Source organism: Microtus oregoni, unplaced genomic scaffold (genome assembly GCF_018167655.1).
Source record: "Microtus oregoni isolate MIOR12 unplaced genomic scaffold, Mior012 000008F_ref0000371, whole genome shotgun sequence".
Classification (NCBI taxonomy): Eukaryota; Metazoa; Chordata; class Mammalia; order Rodentia; family Cricetidae; genus Microtus; species Microtus oregoni.
Genome location: NW_024543067.1, coordinates 54,505,778 through 54,528,157, shown reverse-complemented (window position 1 = coordinate 54,528,157; position 22,380 = coordinate 54,505,778). Strand labels below are relative to the sequence as shown.

Here is a 22,380-nt window from a genome sequence, read left to right as displayed (position 1 = left end):
CACCATAGGGCCTTTGTCCAACAACAGATAGAAATAGAGGCAGAGACCCACATTGGAGCACTGGATTGAGTTCCCAAGGTCCATTTGAAGAGTGGAAGGAGGGAGAGTATGAACAAGGAAGTCAAGTCCATGAGGAATTCACTCACTGAGACAATGTGCTTGAGCTGGACTGGGAATGAATTAGTGTGGGATCAAACTAGTCCTTTAGAATGTGGTTGACAGTTGAGGCAGACTGAGAGACAAATGACAATGGCACTGGGATTTGTCTCTACTGCATGTACTGGCTTTTGGGATAATATTCTTTTTGGATGTATACCTTGCTCAACCTAGATGTAGTAGGGAGGGCCTTGCACTTTCCACAGAACAGGGTGTCTTGCCATGTCTTAAGATTGGAGGGGATATGGGAAAGGGTTTGTGGAGGGAGTGGGGGGAAGTGGGAGAAGGGGAGGAAGTGGGAATTTGGATTCGTATTTTTTAAAGTAATAAAATAAAATAATAATAAAAATGAATGCATTATATACATACATGAAATTATAAAACAAACCACTTCGTTCATTATAACAAAAAATACATGCTTTTTACAAGGAACCAGATAACAAAATTTTTTCATGGATGTTGCCATGAAAAAATTATTTAAATTTTTTAATGTTTAATGGGGTGAAAATATTTTGGTGATAATATTATTATTATTACCAAATAAAAATAGTTAAATTCATGTTTCTAACCCCCCAAATATACTTTGGTTTTAGGGACTCAGAGATCAGTAATATAGATATTTTGCAAAAAAGAATTTATGTGACTATGGAAAATCTCCAATTTCCAAGGGGAAAAAGTTATAAAAATAAGAAAAAAAGAAAAAATAGGATTAGCACTTGCTTGATGACCTCTGTATTCAACACTAAATATTCCTTTCAACCATTCCACAGACATATCCCACTACTTCAAATTCCTGTCACTGTACCATACCATGTAAATTCCCAGTGGCTTTGTAAACTGTTCATGGAAATTTCAATCTGAAGAATATTTTTTGTGAACTAGTTCAACATTTACACTTCAGAAGAGCAAGAATGCTGTGTGACAACAGTTTGGGTTTTGCATTATTAAAATAGACTCCATCATAATTTAGGGATTAAGCTACCAGGTAATTAAAATGATAGGGCTTGTTGCAGCTGCAATAAGAGAGAGAAAGAGAGAGAGAGAGAGAGAGTCATACTACACTAATACAAGGGCAACAAGAATATACATAAAGTCAGGTATGAAATTGTTAATAAGAAACTGAACCACAATAAAACACATCTTGAGAAAGATGAAGTGGATGACACAGCACACTTACACTTTTAAAAACTGTATGACCAAGAAATCTCCCAGAAATAAGAATATTATCATCTGATTTGTTCTTTGAGAGTTCTGTATATTGTGTTTTAGATTAATGAACATACATTTTTATTGAACCATACATTGTTCTCACCTCCCTTTCTTTCCTTCCCCTTCCTATTCTACCCTATTCTATGATCCCCATGTTTCCAATTTACTCAGAAGATCTTGTCCTTTTTGCATCCAATGTAGATTAAACCCCTGTATGTCTCTCTTAGGGTCCTTTTTGTTCTCTAGGTTCTCTGGAACTGTGAATTGTAGGCTGTTTTTTTCTTTGCTTTATGTCAAAAAGCCACTTATAAATGAGTACATGTCATATTTGTCATTCTGGGTCTGTGTCACCTCACTCTATATGCTGTTTTCTAGATCTATGAATTTGCTCGCGAATTTCAAGTTATCATTATTTTTTTCTGATATGTAGTAATCCATTGTGTAAATGTACCACATTTTCTTTATCCATTCTTCAGTAAATGGACTTTCAGTATGTTTTCAGGTTCTGGCTATTACAAATAATGCTATTATGGACATGTCTGGCCACGTGTCTTTGTGGTATGAATTAGCTTCCCTTGGATATAAATCGAAAAGTGGTATTGCTGGGTCTTGAAGTAGATTGTTTCCTAACTCTCTGAGAAATCGCCATGCTAATTTCCAAAGCACTCCTACCAGCAAAGGAGGAGTGTTCCCTTTGCCCCACATCCTTCCAGCGTAAGCTGTCATAAGTGTTTTTGATCTTGGCCATTCTGACATGTGTAAGATGCAATCTCAAAGTTGTTTTGATTTGTATTTCTCTTGTTGCTAAGGATGTTAAGCATTTCCTTTAATGCTTTTCAGCCATTTGAGATTTGTCTGTTGAGAGTTCTTTTTTAGACTTTATATATATTTTCTATGCTTATGAAGAAACTCAGAGGAACAGAAAATTTTTCTCCACACTCTATCAGGTGAAAAAATGTATTTGAAATATCTGTACTAGCAATATGTCTAAGAACCATTGAACTCTTATTTAGGAAGGAGACCAAGCCATTCACACTGAGGTAAATTTCAGTGCTTTAATATGTGGTTTTATGAAAAGTGTGGCAAATAAATCTGGTCTGGATTTTAGTATCCAGCTTACCTACAACCAAATATCACAGTGCTTGAGACAAAGATGGAATATATCTGATTCATAAAATAAAATGACAAGTTAGTTTCCTTGTTGAATATTATTTCAGTATAGTGATTCTTCAGAAAAAAAAATTAACAAGGCCTTAGAGGTGCTCATTTGTATGTTTTATGACATGAAAATTAACATATACGTCTTTTTGTGTTCTGATTTATGATTGTGATTTACTATTGCTAGAATTTGTTAGCAATGTTACAAGATGCTAAAGTAGTACAATTTTTCTAAATTGCATATAGATGGGTGATCAAATATGCAAATATGTACATGAATCAAAATACATCTTCTCATGCAATAATCAACAAATATCTCCTGCAGATCTCAGAGACTGACAATGAACTTCATGGAATGTGTTCCTAAAGACACAAGGTCATATCACATGGAAGTGATATTAGACAAAAATTTCACAAATGCATACAGATAGAAGCATGTGTATATGTTTGCTGTATTTGAACTGTAACATTGGAAGTCAGGCCAATTAGTGAAGAAGAATAAATCCTACAACGTTCAGAGGATTCAGGAATAAGAACACAAAATACATCCTTTTTTTATATAGATGCAGACACTTTTACATCTATCTATATAGAGATTTAATTAATTGGTTAAATAAATTAATACACACATTATATATATATACATATATATATATGTATATATATATATATATATATATATATATATATATATATATATATATATATATATTTCACCAAAGCAAAACTGGAGTAAATTTCTACTTTCTTTTTAGACTAGTCATTTTTCTTTATAATCTAAAATTTGTTTCAAGGGTTCTGTATCTGAGTGAATATGATCTTGAAAAAGAAAAATCTCACAGATTTTTGTCACCTGAGTCTAGCAATCTGAATTCTATTACTGGGACCCTTGAAGAGGAGAAGAGTACTGGCTACAGCTAGTATTCTAAATTTATAATAAAATCACACAGAGAGGGAGAGAGAGAGAGATAGAGAAAACAAAGAAAGAAAATATTATTGTAATGAAAGAAAATATACAATCTAATATAAATATATATACTATGAAAATGAATACATAAACAAAAGTAATTCAAATTTATATTCTCCAATAAGACAAATAATAAGAATCCTGATACAAAATATGCAAAACACAGAAAAACTCTATGTCATCTAACTACAGGTATATAAAATTTATATTTCTGATTAAAGAATTGTACTTCTTAGGAATTTTCTCAGAGCTACTCTAACATATTTTTCCTCAAGCTGTAGATTAATGGGTCACCATGGGAACCCCAGGAGTATAAAATATGGGTTATATTTTCCACTCATTCATAGAACCTGCTAAAGAGGTTTTGAGATGCATAAATTCACTTGATCCAAAGAACAGAGAAAGTGCAAGTATATGGGATGTGCAGGTAATGAAGGCTTTGTATCTGCTTTCAGTGGGCTTCATTTGATGGATCCTGGATAAGTTGAAACCATGAAAAGTAAAATGAGAACAGAGGGTACAATAATGTCTTTTCCTCCTGCAATCAACAGCTCTAATTCATTGACGCAGGGCTGGTGCAGGAGAACTGAAGCAAAGGGAGAGGTTGCAGAAATTAGTTATTGAAACTCCTACTCAGAAGGTCAGTCTCAGCGTGCTTCCAGAATAAATCAAGGCACCAGTAAATCCCATCAGATATTAGATATGCATAAAGTATAAGATATATACACAATGAGGGAGACCAGACAGTGTTATACAAAAAGCGATTGCAATATAGCCACATAGTGACCATAGCTCATTGATGTTAGCATATAAAATTCAGAAATGGCAAAAAGAGAAAAGAAGTTGTCCTCGGTCATGTATCTCATGTAAGAAATAATGTTTCTTTTTAGGAAGAAGTTCATCAGCATTTTTGGTATAATCACAGAAGAAAAGCAGAAGAATATAAATGACAAATTAGAGAGGAATAAGTACATAGGGATGTGAAGGTATGAATTAAGGACAGTTAGAGTGATCAAAGTCAAATTCCCCAAAGTAATTATCATGTACATTATTTAGAAGAGTAAAATCATGGGTATTTGGAGACTAGGCTGTTCTGTTATACCCATGAGAACAAATTCAGTTACTAATAAGCCATTTACCAGAAACATTTTTTCTGTGTGATGATCTGTAGAGAGAAAAAAAATCATGAATTTAGAGTAGAATACAGAATATTCAACAATTCCTGTCATACACAAACTTGAAAAATACACTGGGAATGTCTTTACATGGACAAAGTGAAACTTTCCATTTTTCCACAAATAAAATTCTTTCCCTCATGTTAAAGTCCTATCACCTTTATCTAACAATGAACAATATCAACATCTTAGAAATATGAGATTAGGGCTCTCATAGACTAGCATGATTGCTAGAAAACTAAGAAGAAAAAAATTTCAAATAGGATGAAGCAGTACACATTGCTCACTTCTCTTATTGTTCATGTCTGCATTGCTTCATATTCTCCGTGATACAGGGGTAAGCTATAGTACCTGTGTCGTCCTCTCATACATATTGGATTGCAATAGGTTTTTTTTTCAATGAACACTATTTCTGATAAAAAACAAACAAACAAACAAACAAAACCACAAAGTTTATGAGTGTTTTGAATAATGTCACTGTCTCAGGAAAATGATGGAGGAAGGTCATTGGCTAATAAAGGAACTGCCTTGGCCCATTTTATTGGTTAGGACATAGGTAGGTGGAGTAAACAGAACAGAATGCCGGGAGGAAGAGGAAGTGAGCTCAGACTCGACTGCTCTCCTCTCGGGAGCAGATGCCTCAGAGAGACGCCATGCTCCCAGCTCCCAGGCAGACGCACACTATGAAGCTCCGACCCAGGATGGACAGAGGCTGGAATTTTCCCGGTAAGCACACCTAGGGGCGCTATACAGATGATTAGAAATGGGCTAAATTAATATGTGAGAATTAGCCTAGATAGAAATGGGCCAAGCAGTGATTAAATGAATACAGTTTGTGTGTTGTTATTTTGGAGCAAAAGCTAGCCAAGCAGGCAGCTGGGGTGTTGGGGACGCAACCCCATTGCCGCTCTTATTACTACAGGAAAATTCATACATATTTTCAGAAGAATTGGCAGTTTCTTATTGGGAAAGCAATTATCCTTCTCTTAGAGACTTGGAATATTCCTTCATATTTTTCTAAATTATCTTGTGAATGTTAGGATTCTACAAAGTGAAGAGAAAATTGTCACATTAATGGATTCTAAGATTCCTCTCAATGTGAGGCTACTATACAAGTATGTAAAGTTGTACGCTTAAGAAGGAATTACTGTATAATCTCACTGTATGTAAAATTTATGAAGCATTAATATATACATTGAAGATGAACACTAAAAAGAAATCCCACACTACCTCAGAATTGAATATAATAAAGGATTATTTAATTAGGGGTAAACTCACAGATCACAGTTCTTTGTATGAACCAGGAACAGGAACTGAATCCAGCAGCCAGAAGAGAGAATGACTGCATGCTTTAAGTTGGCGTTTATAACATAAGAGGCCACACCAAAGTGGGTTTGTATCTTAAAAACTATTGACTGAAGGAGTTCTGACAATGCCTACCATTTTGTTTAAGTAAGGGAGTTCTAAGCCTAATATGAAATTATATCAATAAGAAAAAATATCAAGTATAAAACTTAGAATCACAATCAGCATAAACAATATCAAGCAAAAACATATGATAAATGTTTCAATAATTATCCTATCCTAAGGAGTCTAAGTATTGTACTAGAAATAACTTGGTCAAGTCATAAGAGGAAAGCAACAATGATTATCTAGTCTTCAGCCCCGTTGAAGACATGAGATGGGAAATAATATTACTTGAATAAAGAGGAAATGCAATCAAGCAACTTCCAAATTGTGCAACAAATGACAGAGACAACTGGCTACCAGGGCAAACACCCATATTCTCATTTGCACCATTGGAGAAGCCATTTTGACAAGGTCTAGAGTGACTTACAGACCATTTTCAGAGGCAACAAATTTTTCAAAACTATCTTAACCTATCTTGGCAAGATTTGACATTTTATTTTCTTGTATCCTGCTTGTCCTATCTGAACACTTTGTATTTGGTCAGTGGTTGAGACATGGTTATTTCCTTGCCCAATGGCCAATATTGCCAAGAAGCAAATAAGCTCCAAGTGGAGTGTCTTCATTGTTCAACATTCCCTTGGGTGTAGATCTGTGCTGCCAGGAACAATTGTGTCTCATGGCAACAGAACCCGAAGTTATGTAAATGCCGTGTTCTACAGCACTTTGAAGTTTTTGAAGATTGTCTATCTATGCAGAATATAATCTCTATGTATCTAAGGAACCTGATTAATCTAACAATAAGTATGACAAACATGGATAACTATTGGTCTATAATTCTTAGTACATATTTAGCTTAATAACTAAGACTTCACATTAGAATATTAAACAATCTTTAAACAAATATGCAACAAATGATGACTATGACCTCAAAATGTAAACAATGTATAAGTATCTTTATCAGATAGAGAAATGTATAGTGCAATATTATAGCTAAAATTGTATCAGTATACAAAATGTCATAAGCAGAGGTAGAAGCATGCATGCGTACAATATGACAAAATAAATTTGCATAGGTGTACAAATATTGTAAACAGAAATAGGAGCATATTCACTATAACAAATAAAATTTTAATTTGTATCAATATACAAGAATCTGTACTAATGTATACTGCCTATAAATAGTTTTATTACTCACTATCTTTATTAGTGTGAGTAAGCTCACAATAATCCTCCTAATATCCCCATTCAATTTCTCTTTTTTCTTTTTCTTTTTTTCAAAGAGATTCCTGAGCCTACATAAATTCCACCCTAATCCTCAACCTTATACCAGGTATAATCAACTGCTAACTGATGTCCCTAATCCTGACGAAAAACTTTTTTGGGAGAGAGGTCATCATCTTAAGAATTGCTTTCAAGTATCATGGTGAAAATATTCTTTCTATGGGATCCTATGAAAGTAAAATGATGGTTAAGTTTCAAGATTACTGTCTGGTATAATTGCACAGAATCTCTGAAAATTTGTTAGGGTTTCTCTGAGTTCCTATTTAGAGTGCTGGCAAGAACTTGTCAAAAGGTGGACCATTTCAGCTAATCAAGTGGGAATCATTTTGAGCACCTGCTACCCAAATCTGGTCTTATAGTGGTGCTATCAGCATCATGACATCATTTCAACCAGGTGGAGTTGTTATGTGGGGTCACATTTTCTTGCTGGAAACTTAAAAAAAAATATTGCAAGAAAATTCATTGTTCATTGTAGAAAACTTAAACATTATTTATCTAGACATTCAATGAAAGTTATGATAGAGATTAAAATAGGTATGGAGAAAATTATTTTTTTCTAAGTTCTTCTTTCAGTCCCATACAGGATGGAGCCTAACATGAAACAGAAACTCTGAATTTTTTCTTTAACAACATGCTTGAATTTACAGAAGAATAGAGCCACCATCCAACTTCAAAGCCAGCTTGATTTCTAAGTGAGTCAATACTGTTATTCTAGTGGGCAGCGTGTGTTTGTGTGTGTGTGTGTGTGTGTGTGTGTGTGTGTGTGTGTCTTTCTGTGTGTGTATTCAGTGACTTTTACCCCCAGATGTCCTTCCTCTTAAGTCATCATTCTCATTACTTGGTGATCCTATCTGGATAGTTTTATTTTTCCCTTTAGGCATCTATATATGGGTATTTTCCTGCAGAGACAAAAACAGAACTGTGCACCAGTTTCCTTATGAGGTGTCCTTACCACCTGTATCGTTGTCAACTCTGGATGAGCCATCATTTCTCTTCCTCAAGAGGTTTCTCTTTTTAAAACTGAATCTTAATTAATTTTGATAGTATCCATAGCTTTTCTTCTCCTGTGAAAACAAGACTGACACCCCTTTCCCAACATAGAACATCTTCTAGTTTCCATTCTGTGGTCAATACATCCTTGAAATACAACAGCTGATTTAATTCAGAAGATTTTAAATTATCTAATGTCTTCCTCCTGCTGTTGTTTCTTTCTCGTTTTTTTTAATCAAATTTAATGTTAATAAAGCATTTTGCAATCTATTTCTGTGGGTAGTTTTCTTTCCTTTCTGTTTGTTTAATATGTCCTTTTAGTTTGATTTGATTTTTGTATAACTGCCTGACCTATAGGATTCTTTGGTATTCCTAGAATATGCTTTATAATAAGCAAAAAAATTGTTTCAATTTCTTAGAGACATATGCTGGACCATTATCTGTCTTTATTTGTGCAGGTATATCCATGATGGCCATAATTTCTGATAAATGGGTGGTTACTGAATTAGCCTTATATGAGCCCAAAGCAGTTACCTACTGATTGACTGAATAGGTGTCAATGGTGTCATATTTTGATTTTCAAAAATCTGCAAGTTGGAACACATCCATCTGCCAGATTTAATTTCTTTGATTACCCTTTGGGTTACTCCCTGCTGGTAGCAGTGTTTGGTTATAGAAAAAGCAAATACTTCTGAGTTCAATTCCCAGCAACCACATGATAGTTCACAACCATCTGTCATAAGATCTGGTGCCCTCTTCTGGCCTACAGAGACACATGCAAGTATAATGCTGCATACATAATTAATAAATAAATCTTTAAAAAAAATTTAGATGAATCCTATGCCAGAGACTTAAATAAGACAATGAACTTCCTCCATATTTGTCATATTAAAAAAAATGGGGGATGAACTTTTGAAAGGAAAAGTGATACAAGTTAACAGAGATTTTTTTTATTGGTATTGAACCTTGATAATGGTCTCTCTAATACTCATTTAACTTATGGCTACCATGAAAAATTTTTATTCACTTGACACTGGGCCATCAAACTACACATATAGAGTTACCTTTACTGTACTGTTCTTTGTTCTGGAATGATGTCTTATGGATTTTTCTGTTATGCATACCTTGAATGAAACTATTTGGTTGCATAGATAATATATACACTAATGTTTGAGTATTTTACATTTTAAAAAAAGCATCTAAAAACATACAAGTTCAAATAAAGGAATGAAACTTGGAAAAAATGCAAACAAGTGAGCAGAGTAAGGCTTCGCTATAAAATTTGGTCTCCTCTGCCCATGTGTTGCAGACTACTTCACACTTTCTCTTCTATCAGTTTCAGCGTGTTTAATCCATTTGCACTTGAGTTTTGTGCATGATGATAGACATGGATCTATTTTCATTCTTCTACAGGTTGGCATCAAGTTATGCCAGCACAATTTGTTGAAGATGCTTTCTTTTTTACCATTGTATAATTTTAGCTTCTTTGTCAAAAATCAGATGTTCATATGTTTGTGTATTAAAGTCCAGGTTTTCAAATTGATTCCATTGGTCCATGTTTCTGTTTTTATGCCAATACCAAGCTGTTTTTTATTACCATGGTTTGGTAATAGAGCTTTATGTCAGGGATGGTAATACCTCAAGAATTTCCTTTATTTTATAGAAATGTTTTGGCTATCCTGGGTATTTTGTTTTTCCGTATGAAGTTAATTATTGTTTTCTCAAGGTCTGTGAAGAATTGTGTTGGGGTTTTGATGGCGATTGCATTGAATCTATAGATTGCCTTTGGTAGAATTGTCATTTTGACTATGCTGATCCTACCAATGAATCCAAGAGTATGAGGGATTCTTCCATTTTCTGGTATTCTCTTCAATTTCTTTCTTCAAATACTTAAAGTTCTTGTCAAATAGATCTTTCACTTCCTTGATTAGAGTTGCCCCAAGATACTTCATGCTATTTGTGGCTATCGTGAAAGGTGATGTTTCTCTGATTTCCCTCTCTGCTTCTTTGTTTTTGTGTATAGGAGGGCAACTGAATTTTTGGATTTGATCTTGTATCCTGCCACATTACTAAAAGTGTTTATCAGCTGTAGGTGTTCTTTGGTAGAGTTTTTGTGGTTGCTTATGTATACTATCATATCATCTGCAAATAACAAAAGTTTGACTGCTTCTTTTCTAATTTGAATCCCCTTAATCTCCTTATGCTGTCTTATTGCTATTGCTAGAACTTCAAGCACTATATTGAAGAGGTATGGAGAGAGTGGACAGCCTTGTCTTGTTCCTGATTTTAGTGGAATGGCTTTGAGTTTCTCTCCATTTAATTTAATGTTAGCTGTCAGCTTGATGTATATTGCTTTTATTATATATAGGAATGAAATTTGTATCTCTAATCTCTCCAATACCTTTATCATAAAGGGGTGTTGAATTCTGTCAAATAGTTTTTCAGCATCTAACTAAATGATCATATGTTTTTTTTTCCTTCAGGATTAAATAAATCATATAAATTATAATGGATTACATTGATAGATTTTTTTTTATGTTGAACCAGCACTGCCGCTCTGGGATGAAGCCTACTTGATCATAATGTATAATTTCTTGGATGTGTTCTTGAATTCGGTTTGCTAGTATTTTATTGAAAAATTTTGCATTAATATTCATGACTGAGATCGGTCTGTAATTCTCTTTCTTGGTTAAGTCTGTATGTGGTTTTAGTTTCAGGGTAACTTAGCTTCATAAAAGGAGTTTGGCAAGGACTCTTCTGTTTCTATTTTGTAAAACACATTAAGGAGTATAGGTATTAGCTCTTCTTGGACGTTCTGGTAGAATTCTGCATTGAAACCATCTGGTCAAGGGCTTTTTTTGGTAGGAAGATTTCTGATGACAGTTTCTAATTCCTTGCGACTTATAGGTCTATTTAAATTGCTCACCTTGTCTTGATATAATTTTGGTATATGGTATCTATCTAAAAAATTGTCCATTTCCTTTACATTTTCCAATTTTGTGGGATACAGGCTTTTGTAGTAAGACCTAAAGATTCTATGAATTTCTTCAGTGTCTGTTGTTATGCCCCCTTTCATTTCTGATTTTGTTAATTAGGATTTTCTCTATTTGCTTTTTGATTAGTTTGGAAAGGGTTTGTCAATCTTGTTGGTTTTCTCAAAGAAACAGCTCTTTGTTTCATTGATTCTTTGGATTGTTTTCTGTTTCTATTTTGTTGATTTCAGTCCTCAGTTTGATTATTTCCAGTCTTCTACTCCTCTTGGGTGAGTCTCCTTTTTTCCTAGAGCTTTCAGGCGTGCTGTTAAGTCACTAGTGTGAGTTTATAATATAATAAATGTGTCAATAATATTTAAATCATGGTATTATCTTGCAAAGATTTAGACATCTGACAAGTGACAGTTTAATTAAAATTACTTAATGCTATATCATGGGTTGCATTTAATTTAACAATAATTTATAAATGGGCTCATCTATTAAACATGGGGATGTTAAAATGTAGGATAGAAGACATGATATCATACTCATATTTTATTTTGAGTAATTAATAATACCTATAAACTAAAAGGAATCCAGGCAACCTCGTGTAGTTTTAAACAATAACAAGAATCATTCATATTTCCAAGCATAAGGTCTATAGTGAAAACAAAAAAGTAAAATAAAGTCTTCCATATTATAAAAAAAGAAATTAGCTAAAGAAAATATTCTATCCAAATTAAGGAAACAGAAAATCTTCTATAAAGTAAAAACTGAAAATAGCAGACCTCTAATTTTCCCTTCCATTGTAAAAATATGATATGAAATATAAAAACAATAAATCACAAACTCTCTATTATAAATATAAGCAAATATAAATTCTTATTAAAACACTTTCTTGCTCAGAGTGTTTCTTAATGCAGCTTTAAAATCTTTGTTCCTTAAGCTATAGATTAATGGATTCATCATGGGATATACAGTGGTATAAATAATTGAAGATATTTTTCTATTATTTGTCAGTCTAGCTGAGTTGGGCTTGAGATATATAAATGCTCCAGATCCAAAAAACAGAGAGACAGCAATTATGTGGGAACTGCAAGTGCTGAGGGTTTTTGACCTGCTCTCCTTGGACTTCATTTTGAATATGTCAGAACGGATCAAGCCATAAGAGATAAAGATGATAACAGTGGCCACAATGAGGCCTTTTTTCCTATGATAAAACATCTCTATTTTGTTAATGTTGGTGCTAGTGCAGGAGAGGTGCAGCAAAGGGAGGACATCACAGAAATAGTGGTTGATGGTGTTCCCATCACAAAAGGTCAGCCTGAGGACACAACCAGTGTGGATTGTGGCACCAGAAAACCCCACGAAGTACAAAACAAGCATAAGATAGGAACACACCTTGGGAGACATGACAATCTTCTACAACAGTGGATTACAGATGGCCACATAACGATCATAGGCCATTGATGTTAGGACATAACACTCAGAAATGACACAAAAACAAAATAAGTAGAACTGGGTCATACATCCTACATAGGAGATAAAATTTTCCTTTAGTATGAAGCTCATTAACATTTTAGGTGTAATTACAGAAGAGTAACAAAAATCTACAAAGGATAAGTTAAAAAGGAAAAAATACATAGGGGTGTGAAGGTGAGAATTCAGCACAATGAGAATTATTAGAGCCAAGTTCCCTAATGCAGTTATCATGTATATTCCTAGAAAGAGTAGGAACAGGGGTATTTGGAGGTTGAACTGTCCTGTTAGCCCCAAGAGAATTAATTCATTGACCAAAGAGACATTTGTCATAGCCATTTTATTGTAAGACATCCTGTGGGCTCTCTGCTCCTCCCTGTTCTAGAGACAGCCGCTTCTTTACATGCAGTGCCAGCCTCGTTCCAGAGACACGATGGTGAAGGTCGGAGTAAACGGATTTGGATGTATTGGACGCCTGGTTACCAGGGCTGCCTTCACTTCTGGCAAAGTGGACATTGTTGCCATCAATGACCCTTTCATCAACCTCAACTACATGGTCTACATGTTCCAGTATAACTCCACCCATGGCAAGTTCAAAGGCACAGTTAAGGCTGATAATGGGAAGCTTGTCATCAACGGGAAAACCATCGCCATCTTCCAGGAGCGAGATCCCGCCAACATAAAATGGGGGGATGCTGGCACCGAGTATATTGTGGAGTCAACGGTGTCTTCACCACCAAGGAGAATGCTGGGGCCCACTTGAACGGTGGGGCCAAGAGGGTCATCGTCTCCGCCCCTTGTGCCGATGCCCCCATGTTTGTGATGGGTGTGAACCATGACATGTATGACAATTCCCTCAAGATTGTCAGCAACGCTTCCTGCACCACCAACTGCTTAGCCCCCTTGGCCAAGGTCATCCATGATAAAGGAGCTAAAAGTATACAATGGAAGAAAGAAAGCATCTTCAACAAATGGTGCTGGCACAATTGGATGTCAATCTGTAGAAGAATGAAAATTGACCCATATCTATCACCATGCACAAAACTCAAGTCCAAATGGATCAAAGACCGCAATATCAGTCAGAACACACTGAACCTGATAGAAGAGAAATTGGGAAGTACCCTACAACAGATGGGCACAGGAGATCGCTTCCTAGGTATAACCCCAGCAGCACAGACATTAAGGGCAACATTGAAAAAAATGGGACCTACTGAAACTGAGAAGCTTCTGTAAAGCAAAGGACACTGTCACTAAGACAAAAAGGCAACCCACTGACTGGGAGAACATCTTCACCAACCCCGCAACAGACAAAGGTCTGATCTCCAAAATATATAAAGAACTCAAGAAACTAGACCTTAAAATGCTAATTAACCCAATTAAAAAATGGGGCACTGAACTGAACAGAGAATTCTCAGCAGAAGAAGTTCAAATGGCCAAAAGACACTTAAGGTCATGCTCAACCTCCTTAGCAATTAGGGAAATGCAAATCAAAACAACTTTGAGATATTATCTTACACCTGTCAGATTGGCTAAAATCAAAAACACCAATGATAGCCTCTGCTGGAGAGGCTGTGGAGGAAAGGGCACCCTCATCCATTGCTGGTGGGAATGCAATCTTGGGCAACCACTTTGGAAATCAGTGTTTCGGTTTCTCAGGAAATTCGGGATCAACCTAACCCTGGACCCAGCAATACCACTCTTGGGAATATACCCAAGAGATGCCCGATCATATGACAAGGGCATTTGTTCAACCATGTTCATAGCAGCATTATTTGTAATAGCCAGAACCTGGAAACAACCTACATGCCCCTCAATGGAAGAATGGATGAAGAAAGTGTGGAATATATACACATTAGAGTACTACTCAGCGGTAAAAAACAATGACTTCTCAAATTTTGCATGCAATCCTGAGTGAGGTAACTCAGACCCAAAAAGATGAACAAGGGATATAGTCACTCATAATTTGGTTCTAGCCATAAATAAAGGTCAGTGAGTCTATAATTTGTTATCCTAAGGAAGCTAGATAAGAAGGTGAACCCAAAGAAAAACATATAGCTATCCTCCTGGATATGGGAAGTAGACAAGATTGCCAGGCAAAAATCGGGATCTTAAGGGTGGGGTGGGAGGGGGTAAGGGGAGATGGGGAGAGAAAAGTGAGAAGGGTAGGATTGGGAGAACTTGGGGCAATAGGATGATTGGGATAAAGGAAGGTTGGATAGGGGAGCAGGGAAGCACATATGTTAATTAAGGGAGCCATCTTAGGGTTGGCAAGAGACTTGGACCTAGAGGGGCTCCCAGGTGCCTAAGGCGAGGTCCCCAGTCAGTTCCTGGGGCAGCTGAGGATAGGGAACCTGAAATGATACTATCCTATAGCCATACTGATGAATATTTTGCATATCATCATAGAACCTTCATCTGGCGATGGATGGAGATAGAGACAGAGACCCACACTGGAGCACTCGACTGAGCTCCCAAAGTCCCAATGAGGAACAGAAGGAGGGAGAACATGAGCAAAGAATGCAGGACCACAAGGGGTGCACCTACCCACTGAGACAGTGGGGCTAATCTATTGGAGCTCACCAAGGCCAGCTGGACTGGGACTGAAAAAGCATGGGATAAAACCGGACTCTCTGAATATGGCGGACAATGAGGGCTGCTGAGAAGCCAAGGACAATGGCACTGGATTTTGATTCTACGGCATGTTCTGGCTTTGTGGGAGCCTAGCCAGTTTGGATATTCTCCTTCCTAGACCAAGATGGAGGGGGGGGGGACTTTGGACTTTCCACAGTGCAGGGAACCCTGACTGCTCTTCAGACTGGAGAGGGAGGGGGAGAGGAGTGTGGGGAGGGGGAGAGAAGTGGGGGGAGGGGGAGAGGTATGGGGGGAGGGGGGGAGGAGTGGGAGGTTGGGAGGAGGCGGAAATTTTTTTTCTCAATAAAAAAAAATAGAAAATAAAAAAAAATCCTGTGAAATAAAAAAATAAATGGTGATGTTAGAGAATCATGTAATACCATGATTGTTTTATAAAACTGTGAATAGAGCTGTCATAGCCTACATTGATTATAATAGAAGTCAAGGGGAAAAGGAGAAGTATGATGTCAATAACAGCCATACCCTTATATCATCTCAATATTTTTTGTTTCATATCTTTTCCAGTACAAAGAGAAGCTCTAATAATCTGTTTTTACAATCCATCCTGACTGAGGTCTGATGAGTTAGAAGCATGAACCCTGTTTCAAATATCAAACAAAGGAACCAGAATGTAGGAAAGGTGAGAATTCTGCTACAGTCCCATTAGATTTCATGCGATAACTGCACATGCAAAGTGAACTTGTGTTTAAGCAACACAACAAAGGTTACTACTGACTGAGAAAAAGACTCTGCTTGCTAGTCTAGGACATCCATGTAGAATTTTTCCTTGAGGTGTAGAACTTTAGAAAATGAGAAGAATATGCAACAACTCTAATTCTTGGAGTCTATCACTGTGAAGTCACCATATTAAAAAAAAAACATATTTGAGGACGTATTACATGAAATGCACTTTATGTGCATTCTCAGTTATAATCACACAGGAGAGAATGTAAATCTCACTGCTAAAATGCATGTAGTGAAAACTATATGATTTGGATCAAAGTGAAATAAAATTCAATTATCTAAAATGATAATTGTGTATCAGTCGCCCTTTGATACACAAAGAATATGGAAGCAGAGAGGGAAATCAGAGAAGCTTCACCTTTCACGATAACCACAAACAGCATAAAATATCTTGTGATAACTTTAACCAAGGAAATGAAAGATCTATTTGAGAAGAACTTTAAGGCATTGAAGAAAGAAATTGAGGAGGATACCAGAATGGAAGAACCTCCCTTGCTCTTGAATTGGGAGGATCAACATAGTAAAAATGGCAATTCTACCAAAGGCAATTTATAGATTCAATGCAATCCCCATCAAGGTACCATCAAAATTCTTCACAGATCTGGAGACGACAATAATCAACTTTATATGGAAAAACAAAAAACCCAGGATAGCCAAAACAGTCCTACACCATAAAGGATTGTCTGGAGGCATTACCATCCCTGACTTCAACTTAAGGCGTAAGTCACAAACAATGCCACACCAATTTGGGGTTATGATTATTAGGGTGGAGAAATGACAACTTATCCACAATGATGATATTCATACAGGTGGTAAGAAAAACATATAGAGTGGGGGCAGGGTTCTGTTCTTATCTCCACAGGAAAACACTCATCTTTGAAAAATTCAAGGGACCCTGGATATTTGGATACTGACAGATGGAAAAATACCTGCCCAATAGGAAATATCAAGAAAACCTATGAACACCTCATTTTTTATAGAGGAGCCAAAAGTATACAATGGATGAAAGAAAGCATCTTCAACAAATGGTGCTGGCATAACTGGATGTCAACCTGTAGAAGAATGAAAATTGACCCATATCTATCACCGTGCACAAAACTCAAGTCCAAATGGATTAAAGACCTCACTATCAGTCAGAACACATTGAACCTAATACAAGAGAAAGTGGAAAGTACCCTACAACAGATGGGCACAGAAGATCGCTTCCTATGTATAACCCCAACAGCAAAGACATTAAGGGCAACATTGAATAAATGGGACCTACTGAAACTGAGAAGTTTCTGTAAAGCAAAGGACACCTTCACCAAGACAAAAAGGCAACCTACTGACTGGGAGAAGATCTTTACCAACCCCGCAAAAGACAAAGGTCTGATCTCCAAAATATATAGAGAACTCAGGAAACTAGACTTTAAAATGATAATTAATCCAATTAAAAAATGGGGCACTGAACTGAACAGAGAATTCTCAGCAGAAGAAGTTCAAATGGCCAAAAGACACTTAAGGTCATGCTCAACTTCCTTAGCGATCAGGGAAATGCAAATCAAAACAACTTTGAGATATCATCTTACACATGTCAGAATGGCTAAAATCAAAAACTCCAATGATAGCCTTTGCTGGAGAGGTTGTGGAGGAAGGGGTACCCTCATCCATTGCTGGTGGGAATGCAATCTTGGGCAACCACTTTGGAAATCAGTGTTTCGGTTTCTCAGGAAATTCGGGATCAACCTACCCGTGGACCCAGCAATACCACTCCTGGGAATATACCCAAGAGATGCCCTATCATATGACAAGAGCATTTGTTCAACCATGTTCATAGCAGTATTATTTGTAATAGCCAGAACCTGTAAACAACCTTGATGCCCCTCAATGGAAGAATGGATGAAGAAAGTGTGGAATATCTACACATTAGAGTACTATGCTGTGGTAAAAAACAATGACTTCTCGAATTTTGCATAAAATGGATGGAAATAGGAAACACTATTCTAAGTGAGGTAACCCAGACCCAAAAAGATGAATATGGGATGTACTCACTCATAATTGGTTTCTAGCCATAAATAAGTGTCACAGCGTCTACAATTGGTGATCCTAAAAAAGCTAAGTAAGAAGGTGAACCAAAGGAAAAACATATAGTCATCCTCTTCGCTATGGGAAGTAGACATAATTGCCGGGGAGTAAATAGCTATCTTGGGGGGGGGGGGGTAAGGGGAGACGGGGAGAGAAAAGGGAGAAGGGGAGGATGGGGGGGGGATAGGGGAAAAAGGAAGATTGGGATAAAGGAAGGTTGAATAGGGGAGCACGGATGCACAATGCTTACTTAAGGGAGCCACCTTAGGGTCGGCAAGAGACTTGACCCTAGAGGGGCTCCCAGGAAACCTAGCCGAGGTCCCCAGTTAGTTCCTGGGGCAGCTGAGTATAGTGAACCTGAAATGACCCTAGCCTATAGCAATACTGATGAATATCTTGCATATCACCATAGAACCTTCATCTGGTGATGGATGGAGATAGAGACAGAGACCCACACTGGAGCACTGGACTGAGCTCCCAAGGTCCCAAAGAGGAGCAGAAGGAGGGAGAACATGAGCAAAGAAGTCGGGACCACGAGGGGTGCACCCACCCACTGAGACAGTGGAGCTGATCTACTGGGAGCTCACCAAGGCCAGCTGGACTGTGACTGAAAAAGCATGGGTTAAAACTGGACTCTCTGAACATGGCGAACAATGAGGGCTGATGAGAAGCCAAGGACAATGGCACGGGGTTTTGATCCTACGCAATGTGCTGGCTTTGTGGGAGCCTAGCCAGTTTGGATGTTCACCTTCTTAGATATGGACAGAGGGGGGAGGACCTAGGACTTACCACAGGGCAGGGAACCCTGACTGCTCTTTGGATTGCAGAGGGAGGGGGAGAGGAGTTGGAGGAGGGGGAGAAGGGTGGGAGGAGGGGGAGGGAAATGGGAGGCTGAGAGGAGGTGGAAACTTGTTTTTTTTTTCTTCCTTTTCTCAATAAAAAAAAATAAAAAATAAAAATAAATAAAAAAAGAATATAAAAAATAGAAAATCTTCCTATATGCCATTCCTCGTTCTGTTTCAATGTTATAGTATCATATTTTACTGATATTATGTAAATATGTATGTCTATGCACATATATTCATAAACATAAACTAGACAGATATTACTTTATGAGTTTATTTTTAGGGCTGACCATATGACAGTGAATAACTTAGAGTCCTCTCCTCTGAAAACAAAACTATTACTTCCACTTCCAGCATTCTTTAGTCATCCATCTGTTCACCTTCACCCTTTCACTTTATATTTTAGGAATTTATTCATCATTTGTGAAGCATAGCTAAACTATACCATGTTATGAAAATTAATGTGTATATCTTTGTCTTTGTGAGTCTATATTGGTGTTAAAAAGATATAAGTAAGTTTGGTTAGGTCCTTGGATACTATAAAATGCTAAAGTAGAATGAATTTTTGTCTATGTTGTACATAGAAGTCATTTTAAGTCTGTTTTAATAAGTAAATGAGTTAAGGGACCAATATATACTTCCTTATGGCATAATCAATAAATTCTTCCTTCAGAGACAGCAACTCATTTAGTAAGAAACTTCCTATTCTTGAGTGTGCTTACAGAGTTTAAGAAGCAGGGCCCCTGCACATTCACTTATACTATGTACCTATTGAATAAAAACAGGATTTGAAATCAGTGTGTGTATTCATATTCTGTCGAGAGAATAGCATTGGAATTCAGATAAATATAAGTTAATCTAAGAAGAAAAGTTTACAAAACTAAAAAGTAATGCAGAAAAGACTACAATGCCTATTCTGACTTCATCAGCCTTCCTGCAGAGTGTATGTCCTCATGGCCATTGCAACTAACACTGGCTCTGAGGAACAATGGAAGCTTACTTGTGGAAGTGGTAGATTAATTAAATTCAGAATTTTACCAGCAAGCTTCCTTTGCTGACTTTTTATAGGAGATCCACTTTGTATTATAGACTTGAATTTCAACATTTCCTACTAAAGTAGAATTATCAATACCCTAGTAATAATTTGACTAAAGTAGATTCCATGTCTTCCAGTGTAACTCATAGTTGTAACAACATCAGTAAAACTATCTTTTTTAAAATGTGTATTCTCTAGTCAATTATACCCTATTAAAACGAATAAAACCTTGGCTTTATGACAATAGATAAACTATAGTAGACAAGTAAAAGATACAGGGCCTCAAATAGGCACAAAAAACAAGCAAATTAACAATGTTGAGAGCAGAAAGCCTGAAAAATAATTACAAGTAACATTACCAAAACATAACAGGTTTCATTTAGGAATACACCAGTATATACATATATGTATGTAACAACAATTAATAATAAGAAATAACATGATTAGCAAGAGGTCAAGGAAGGGTATATGGAAGGGTTTGGAGAGAAAAGGAACTTGGGAATGGATAAAATGTGTGATTATACTGCAATCTCAAAAATAAAAGAATATTAAAAAAACATTTTTTTAAAAGAGAGAGATTATAAAATAGTTATAAAATTTGTGACTCGAGTGAATGCTTTTTGAAAATATAAATACATAACAAAGGTTAATTTAAGTGCTAAATCAAGTAAATTTCTTATTTCAAACTTATCTTCCTTTGATATTTATGAAGAACATTTAAACATTTAAAGGTTATTTTTATAGAGAAACCAAAAATGTGAAACAACGTTATAGGAATACTTGATTTTCTCAGAAAACAAAAAGCAACCAACTATTTATTTTGTAGGGCATTTTGCATTTTTTATTTTCAAAAGAGAGTTATAATCCTGTTGAACTCACTTTTGCTACCTGAATAATAATGAAATTCATCCAGAGTTGCTTCTGTGATTAGTGTTACAAGGGTCTCAATGAATTTTACACATATTATTTTCTTATTAAAATGTACTTTTATTCAACTAATTAAACAATTTACTAAAAACTGGTATATATATAAAATCAAAAGAAAAAAATGTTTCCAAGTTAACTACTTTTTAAACATACTAAACTTAAAAGAAAAGACACTTCATTTGGTCTTAGCTAAAATGCCAAGAAGCTATAACTTAACTATTACCTAACTCCTCCAATAAAAGCTGAGCATATAGTAAGAGTCATTCAATGGAAGCAAGTCACTACTGAAGTACTTCTTATAATTCGATATGTTTGATATTTAAACAAGGCAATTAAGACAGCAAATGACTTAGGATTAATTTTAGAAAACTAAAACAATACTAAATGGAGAGAAAAAAGTAATTGAAAACAGTTCATACTGCTACAATTATGATAGGAAAGACTTATGGAATGACATCAGATGTGTGTTTTCTAAGTCATGTTTTGTCTTTTCTTTTGTTTGTTTTCCTTGGTTTGGTTTTGTCCAACAGAAATATTATTTGTTTGTTTGTTTGTTTGTTTTATATGGGTTTGGTTTGCTTCTTTTTTCTTTGACTTTGGATTTATCCATCATAAACATTAAAAATCCTCCCTCTTAACTTTTATGAGTTTTTAATGGAAAGCTTAACCAAAGCTTCATCAACACTTAACTGGATGGACTGTGGTTAAAACTCTATAAAGAAAAATCAAATCAGATAAACATTATGTTTAACTTTAATGTGTCATTTTCCACACTGACATATCTTTTTTGAGATGTCTTTGTAGCCCTTGATATGATCCCATAACCAGAAACTTTTTTAAAAAGACTTAAGATATAGTATTTATTCAAAGATATCAGCCCCAGTTTAATACAATCATGACCCAAATATGCAGGCAAAAAAGACATACTCTCTTTAAATCAAAAAAGCAACAGTATATTTTAACAAATGCTGAAGCTACAACATGCCTAAACTCAATTTATGCATCAGTAAGAACCAAGGCTAGACAAACAAAAATTTACAAACACTTCTCTTTTCTCTTTAATGAAATGACACTAATAAAATAAAGTAGACAGAAATACAAAAATAATATAGTAGGCATAAAAGACTACAGTTATTTTTTTAACATGATGGTCATTGAAAAATCATGTGGCATTATATAAACTATCAATCTAGTTGAGTTTCAACACATCATTTGTTTTAGAAATATATTTTAAAAATACAGTTGTTCTTACTTAAATTCAGATAAATGACAAACCAAGAATGCTGGAACTATTCATCACTCAAATAGTGATTGTGACTGTTCCTCTACAAAGACC

At 35.8% G+C, this 22,380-nt stretch overlaps 1 pseudogene; it reads right to left on the bottom strand.

Moving 5' to 3' along the window:
* Positions 1-12,203: 12,203 nt before the first annotated feature.
* LOC121451979 lies at positions 12,204-13,136 on the bottom strand (annotated as a pseudogene).
* Positions 13,137-22,380: the final 9,244 nt, after the last annotated feature.